We start from the raw sequence: 8,665 nt of genomic DNA on the forward strand, positions 1-8,665 counted from the left end.
CTCATAGAGGGTTCTAACTCTCTAAATCATTGTTTAATGCAACATCAAGTAACCAGTCCAGTACTGCTTCTTCTCCAGAACTCGGCACCGAGGACTTTTTAACACTGTTGATTGGGTTTTGAGTAGAAAATAACGGGATATAAATTTTAACAAAATGCTATTCTTTTTCCTTTTTTTTAATAAGAGTTAATCAAATGATTGCAACTTTGTATCCCAGCTTGAAGGAATTTGTCTTTTCCTCACTGCCTTCCAACCTACTTTGGCCAGGAATTCATATATATTTCCTTTATATATAGTTTATTTTACATATATGCATAAAATGTATATATGTAATATATACATTAATGTATACACAGGAGTGCAAAATCTGGTTCATAACAACAAAAAATACATTTTTATATATAGTTACATATTTCCTTTGTAAACATACCAATGTAAGCAGAATTACATTTCTACTAGTTGCACTCTTTTCCTATTTAAAAAGTGTTTTTATTGAGTTATTAATCACAGTTCCACTGTCTTCATGCCTCAAGTGTTGCTGATTTTATCACTCATATCCATCAGTAATACCGTATTTGTTGTCTTCCAGTGAGAGTCTTGACAAAAGTAAGTAGTTCACTGCTTTTAACAAAAGGAGCCGGAGTACAAGGGGTATTTGCTTCAGACTCTGACTGAAGAGGGTGTACATTCCCATTTGCATAAGCCACCACATCACCAGAAAGAACAGTTCTGGGGGGTGTTTCTCAGCTGCCTTGGATAGGTTGATAATGTCAGAACTATTCCCCTCTTCTGTGCCGGTCATTTCAGAGCGATTGGGTTGCTTCCATTTGGTCTGTGAGGACTGTTTATGTACTGCTTATACCATTCTCTTGAAATAAATTTTAAATGAGTCCCTTTTTCCTTTCTTCCCCTACTGATGTCTGGATACCGAGAAACAGGACCAGAACACAAAAAGATAATACACTTTTATGCTCATTTAGAGTTATGGAACGGTTTGGGTTGGAAGGGACCTCTAAAGATCATTTAGTTCCAACCCCCTCATTGTAAAGAATTTCTTCCTAACATCTAAATCTACCCTCTTTGAGTTTAAAACCATTACCCCTTGTCCAATCACTACAGACCTTGGTAAAGAGTCTTTCCCTGTCTTGTAGTCCCCCCTTTAAGTATTGGAAGGCTGCAATACAGTCTCACTGGCATCTCCTCTCCTCTGGGCTAAACAACTCCAGCTCCCTCTGCCTGTCTTCACAGGAGAGATGCTCCAATGCTCCTATCATCTTTGTGGCCCTCCTCTGGACTCACTCCAATAGATCCATGCCTCTCTCATGCTGGGGGCCTCAGAGCTGGATGCAGTACTCCAGGTGGGGTCTCAAGAGCGGAGTAGAGGGGAAGAACCACCTCCTTTGACCAGCTGGCCACACTTCAGCGTAGGATACAGTTGGTTTTCTGGGCTACAGGTGCACACTGCTGGCTCATGTCCAAATACTGACCGCTGTGTGCACAGTTCCCAGTAGTGAGGTGAGTGAAACCCTTTGGTGGTGCCTCCCAGGAGTATCGGGGGGGGGGGCGGAGGATGGGACATGTTCTGCTGGGAGCGGGACCTTTCCCCTGGGTGCCCCCCCCAGGTGCCCTGAGGGCAGGGACTAGCAGGAGTCCAGGACCCACGTCTGCCTGTCTAGGAAAGTTTCCAAGTGAGTGCTCAGACAGGTTCCCAGTGAGCCAAAGTCAGGGAGGGCCACACCAGGCAACCAGCGGAGTGGTAGCAGAGAACAGAACAAGAAGAAAGCGGGCCCCAATGCCCGGGAGAGTCAGTTTGGGGAAGGATCGGTGCCTCCAGAAGCTTCCACAGGAGGAGGGCTGCCAGGCTATTTGCAAGCTTCAGAATGAAGTGTTGCTGCAAGCAGCTTGTTCCCGTCCTCTCTAAGGGCTGGTGCTGAGGGCCAAGTGGTCCCTTTGTCCACTGTGGACATCATGGCCGACTGCATCTGGCTGAGGCTGGCAGAGGCCTGTTCCCTGTATTTCAGTTCTTCTATCTTTGTCCTGTAGCCAGTCACATTTTTCCCTTCTCCAGCCTTTTCTCTCTGCTACTCTGTCCTGGTCATTTTTGCCTCCGTTGTTCTGCCTGCCCTTCTTTTCCTCCACTACTCTTCCCTGCTTGCTGCCATGATTACTTCTATGTATATCCTGCTGTCCTGCATCACAGTTCACCTTTCTCACTCTTTTCTCTGTGCATGCTGTCCTGGTCCCCATTCCTCTGCTACCTTCTTAGTTTGTCCTCACCCTTCTCTTTCCACCCCCCCTTATCCCTCCATGGCCTTCCTCAGTCCCACTCTGCTTTTTCTTCCCATCACGTTTTGTGTCTCCATGTGTCTCAACTGTTTTTCTCTATCCCTTTGCACCTGTGTCTTCCCCTAGCTATCTCTCTGTCCAGCTGCCTGTTCGATCATTTCTCTATCCCCCTATCAAGCTGGTTGTCCCCTTGTTTGTATTCTCTATGCTGTGCTGCTCCCCATTTCTTTTTTGCTTTTCTTCCTCAGTTTTGATCTTCCAGCCCATCCCTATTTTTCCTTCTCCCTTTGTCCTGACCTGCAACCTGGAAGGGAAAGCAGAAGGAACCATGCTGTGGAGGAAATTTTTTCTTTCGTGAAAATCTTTCCCTGCAATACCTGTTGTCATTTTCCGTTGTGCTTGCCCTTTTACCTCAGGCAATGAAAGTTCAGGCTGAAATCTCAGATCTGTTGTACATTCTTTAACAGAAGTACAGGTTTGCTGTGAACACCCCACCTTAACACCTCAGATTACATCTGTACTGCCAAAGGGCACGTGTATTGACAGTTATTTCATGGGAGCTGAACAAGCATCATAAACCTGAAATTTAGACTCCTCCCCTGAAAGCAGCTGTACAAAACCATTTTTTTTTAAAAGGATCTGCTAAGCAACCTGAGCAGTTCTGGTTACAACAACAGCTTGAAAACAATAAGCTATTTTAAACTCGAGATTAATAAATGCTCTTTCTTCTTGTGAGCTTATCAAATTTCCAGCTAATTGCAGCAGTCTGGACTTCTGGCAAGGTTGTAAATCAATCACTGTTGTAACTTGGATATTAATATCAACTGTCACAGTTGTCCAAATGTTGCACAAATATTGAACAATTAAGTTGGTAGCTGTTCTAGGCCAGGTGTACACATTGAGTAAAGAGTGGAGCCTCCAAAGCCCCATTTTGCACAGAGACAATCTCGGACATTGAATTCAGCCTGGTGCATGCCAGCAACCCTGGGTTTGGGAAGCAATGTGATCATGTTGGTAATAGAAGATGAAATATACATTTATCCACTGAATATTGCTTCATGTGTGTTACATTTGTGATGTGTGTGTGCTGCGCTTGGAAAATACAAAATATATGTGCAAAGCATGAGAGAATGCACAGATTCATGAGGAGGATTAAAAGAATGCCAAACTTGCAAGACATTTAGATAACGGGGGCCCCTTGGACCCCGGGAACCGGGTCAAACCAACCTTATGGTTTGGACTGAGACCAAGGGCTCATAGAGCATGCGCAAGAAAAAAAGGTAGAAAGTTCAGCTCTGATGAAGACATCTTACCTCATCCTGACGACCACCCAGATGACCACCAGAGAGTACTACCCAAGCGCAGAAGGCCTGATAAGATAATTAGCATACGAAGCGGGACTAGGCGGAGCTAGGAAATGAATACGCATAGATGTGTTGTAAAACTTAATGCATATGTACTATTTTAGGAGATAAAAGAGAACGTGAGTGAACAAATCGGACGAAATTAGTTTTGGGCAAGCAAGCCCCTAACTTCTGGCGCCTAACAAAAGCACCTTCATATAATCACTTTGCGGATTATGTCTCTTCGTGAATGCTAACAATCAGACCACCACTTCTGTGAGAGTCTGCACACCCCGCCCCCTCTCTCCTTCCCCCAGAGAGCCCTGGGGCCTCTGTTTGGGGGGCTGGAAATGGCCAACGTGGCCTCTGCTTCTGCATCCCAAAAATGGGGTACTTTGTTGTTTTTTGAAACCCAGAAATACAGGACTCGGCCTCCATCAAGGGGAAATGGTCTTAAACTAAAAGAGGATAGATTTAGATGTTAGAAAGAAATTCTTCACTATAAGGGTAGTAAGGCACTGGCACAGGTTGCCCAGAGAAGCTGTGGATACCTTATCCCTGGAGGTGTTCAAGGTCAGGCTGGATGGGGCTTTGGGCAACCTGATCTAGTGGGTGGTATCCCTGCCTGCAGCAGGGGGGTTGGAACTAGATCATCTTTAAGGTCCCTTGCAACCCGAGCCATTCTACGATACACTTTACTCCTTCTCTGAGCTTGCCTGAGGTGCACTGGTATGTGCTGCAAGGAAGCACAGAAAAGCCTTCTAAATGTTTCATAGTTTACATTACTATAAACAAATATATAATATGAATGACATTTAGCTCTTCAGACCCCAATATCATACAAATAAATAGCACAATTACATTTTTCATAGAATCATAGAATATCCCGAGGTGGAAGAGACCCATAAGGATCATAGAGTCCAACTCCTGGCACCGCACAGGTCTACCCAAAAGTTTAGACCATGTGACTAAGTGCACAGTCCAATCGCTTTTTAAACTCTGACAGGCTTGGTGCAGTGACTACTTCCCTGGGGAGCTTGTTCCAGTGTGCGACCACCCTCTCGGTGAAGAACCTCTTCCTGATGTCCAGCCTAAACCTGCCCTGCCTCAGCTTGACACCATTCCCACAGGTCCTATCACTGGTGCCTAACACTTGCAAAAATAGTTTCTTTTTCAATTTACAGTAGCTTCCTAAAAACCAATTCTGCTCCTATTGACATCAGAGGCAGAACTTCCAATAATCTCAGCAGCACAAAATTTGGCCACAAGAAAAGCAAATAAGAACCACATTTAAAGACATCAAGTACACATTTTTAAAGTCTTCCAGCTATGCAAGGATAGACTTAGTATTTTGAAACTTTGTTGAGGGAGTTAACCTTGCAAATTACAGTATAAAATAACATTTTTATATCCTACATCTTTGACTAGGTAACAATAAATACTACATATGATAATAATACATATAATAATAGAATAAAATCCATTAATTTATCTGCATGGGGTAAGAGAGATGTACCTGATCAAATGCGCATTACAGGTAATAACAAACTTCACATACCTTTTTTACATTTGAGCAGTCCGATTTTATGTCATGCTCTGAAGTGATTCAGTGAGTAAAACAGTATTTAATACAAATCTTTAGAGTATGTAATTTTGTATAAAGGTATAAAATACATAGTTCTATATAATTATTGTATTGAGACTGTTATTTTATATTCTTATATACAATGCATTTGCACCTAAGTCTATATAAATTCATACTTAATATGACAACTCTATTTTAAATGAGTGTGCACATATTATATATTTACATCTGAGCACTAGCTGGTCAGAAGGAGAAATGTGTGTGTTTAACACATGGCACATCCATGAAACTGACCATAAAACTTCCAGTGCCACTGCACCGCCACCAGTCTGGAATTACAACCTCCAGTGGCACTGCACAACCACCATGCCCATAAAAACATTCAGGGGCACTGCAGAACCAACTAATTGTCCACATCACCTCCAGTGGCACAGCACCAGCACTGGCCTGACCGTACAACCTCCAGTGGCACTGAACTACCACCAGCCTGGCCACAGAACCTCCTGTGCCACCACTCCACCACCAACCTGACCATACATCCTCCAATGGCACTGCACAACCGCCATTCTGGACATACAACCTCTGGTGGCACAGCACCAAGACCAACTTGATCATAAAACCTCGGGTGGCACTGCACCACCACTGGCCTGGCCATGCAACCTCCAATGGCAGTGCACCACCACCAACGTGATCATACTTCTTCCAGTGTCACTGAACACTACTAGCCTAACCGTACAACCACCAGTGGCACTACAGCAACGTGACCGTAAAACCTCCAGGGGCACTGCAGTACCACCAAACTGTCTGTTTGACCTCCAGTGGCACTGCACCACTATCAGCAGACTGTAAAACCTCCAGAGGCACGGCCCTACCCCAAAGCTCCAGTACATATATGTAACCTCCTGTATACATATATATACACGCACATACCAATGCCACTTTACTACCACCAAACCCTGACCTTAAAAATGCCATTGGCACTGCAACATGACCACATGACCACTATGACCATACAAACTCCACTGACATGGTAACATCAGAAAACTCTGACTGTAAACCCTCCAGTGACACTGGAACAACCAACCTCAATATACAACAGCCACAGACAATGCACTAACACAAATGAAATTGTAAAAACAATGTACATGCATTGCAGTACCAATAAAAACTGACTTTAAATACTTCAGAGTGAAACTGCCATACCACCACACAACTAGAGTAAAACTTCCAAAGCAATACAATGACAATACCAAAATACATCCAGAAATCTACCTCTGCACCCCTGTAGTGTCGCAAACTCTCATCTGGAAGTCACCTTGAAATTCCTGAAATTCCACTGGGAATAGCCAAAAATAAACCACCACAACATAGCTCATGAAAGCAAAAATAAAAAGGGTTCTTAAATCACTCAAAAGAAGTCTATAGGGAATTGTAGTGGCATGACCAAAGCACAGCTGGGTTTCATGGTTGCTCAACAAATACCACAGAGAATAAAAAATCACTTTATTCAGGAAGGATGACCAAAAAAAAGTTTCTCCTTCACTCTTGCCTCACAGCTCCACACCGGGACTCTTCTGTCTTCCTCCTCCACCATTGGATGCTACAAAAAGGAAGGAGGAAGCCGTGAGACATGACAAGAGCCAGCTCCTGCGCCCGAAGGACAGGGGGACACCCGCCGTGCAGGGAGGTCCCGCCAGGAGTACCTGGCCAGTGGCCAGCCCTCTGCCCCTACCCTTACGCTGAACCCCCACACATCCCCCCAAAAACCACCGCGGATCAGCTTTTCTCACCGAGGCGATGCGCCCAGCGCAAACCAGCCACGCTCTCCCGTGACCGCAGCCCCCGTGACAGGGGGTTCCCTTTGCCCTGGCTGCCTTTCTCTTGCCACCTCGTCAGACCTCCGCTCCTCTTGCCTCACTCTTGCCTCGCAGCTCCACACCAGGACTCTTCTGTCTTCCTCCTCCACCATCGGACGCTGCAAAAAGGAAGGAGGAAGCCGTGAGACATGACAAGACCTGGCTCCTGCGTTCGAAAGATATGGGGATGACAGTTGCGTCCTTTCGACCACTTGTTACCACAGATTTTCCCTTCAAAAAGTCTTAATTTGCCCCCTTCAAGGTTCCTCGGATTTTAACCCATGAATGTAATTTTATATCCTCTTATATTAGTGCAGATTTCCCTCAATATGATCATTTTGTCCCCTCCAAGTTACCTCAGATTTTAGCCCATAGATGTCACTTTATATCCTCTAATGTTACCACATAGTTTCCCTCACAAAATGCTTAATTTGTCTCCTTCACGGTACCTCAGATTTTAATCCATAAATGTCATTTTATATCCTCTAATTCTACCACAGACTTTCTCTCACAAAACGGTCATTTTGCCCCCTTCAAGTTACCTCAGATTTCAATCCATAAATGTCGTTTTATATCCCCTAATGTTACCACAGAATTTCCCTCAAAATACTCATTTTGTCCCCTTCAAGTTACCTCAGATTTTAGCCCATAAATGTCATTTTATATCCTCTAATGTTACAACAGAATTTCCCTCACAAAATGCTTAATTTGTCCCCTTCAAGGTACCTCAGATTTTAACCCTTAAGTGTAGGTTTATATCCTCTAATGTTACCACAGAATTTCCCTCACAAAATTGTAATTTTCCCCTCCAGGTTTCCTTAGATTTCCCCCGTAATATGTCATTCTGTACCCTCTGAAGTTACCTCAGATTCTACTTCCCAAAATGTTATCTTACATTCCCAAACATTACAGATTTTCCCTCAAAAATGGTCAGTTTGTCCACTTAACGGTGTCTCAGATTTTAACCCATAAATGTAATTTTATAACCTCTAATGTTACCACAGAATTTCCCTCAAAAAAATTGTAATGTTCCCCTCCAGGTTTCCTTAGATTTCCTCCGTAATATGTCACGTAATATGTCATATACACCCTCTGAAGTTTTGATCCCTCAGATTTGATCCCCCATGTCATTTTATATCCTCTAATGTTACCACAGATTTTCCCTCACAAAATCTGAATTTGTCCCCTCCGAGGTATCTCAAATTTTACCCCCCAAAATGTCATTTTATATCCTCTAATGTTACCACAGATTTCCCCTCTACTCATTTGTGCCCTATGTAACACCCTCCCTCTGCCCCAGGTCTATCCGAGGTTTCTTATCGCAGAGCGCACCCTGCCGGCAGTCGCTCGGCTCAGCCCCGTCGCCTCCCTCTGGCTCGCCGGCAGCCCTGCAGCGACCGCCTCCCACGGCTCGCGAGGCAAGGGCGGGAAGCGGCGCGAGCCGAGCCAACCCCGCGCCGCAGGGAGGCTGCGCGAACGCCCGGCGGGAAGTTCCCGGACGCGCCTGGCCGCGGCTGAGGGTTACGGGCAGGAGGAGCCGCGGCGCGAGCGGGGCAGCCTCGGCCCCCCCCCCCCTCCCCCTCCCCGCAGACGGG

At 45.0% G+C, this 8,665-nt stretch overlaps 1 long non-coding RNA gene across 1 annotated transcript; it reads right to left on the bottom strand.

Moving 5' to 3' along the window:
• Positions 1-589: 589 nt before the first annotated feature.
• LOC310903688 lies at positions 590-8,584 on the bottom strand. The gene is made up of 3 exons (XR_014587741.1): positions 8,403-8,584; positions 7,005-7,189; positions 590-6,814 (listed from the first exon to the last, which is right to left on the bottom strand). It is a non-coding gene; the product is annotated as an uncharacterized lncRNA (long non-coding RNA).
• Between the last annotated feature and the right edge of the window lie 81 nt (positions 8,585-8,665).

The sequence above is a fragment of the Anser anser genome (genome assembly GCF_964211835.1).
Source record: "Anser anser genome assembly, chromosome: 8".
Taxonomy (NCBI): Eukaryota; Metazoa; Chordata; class Aves; order Anseriformes; family Anatidae; genus Anser; species Anser anser.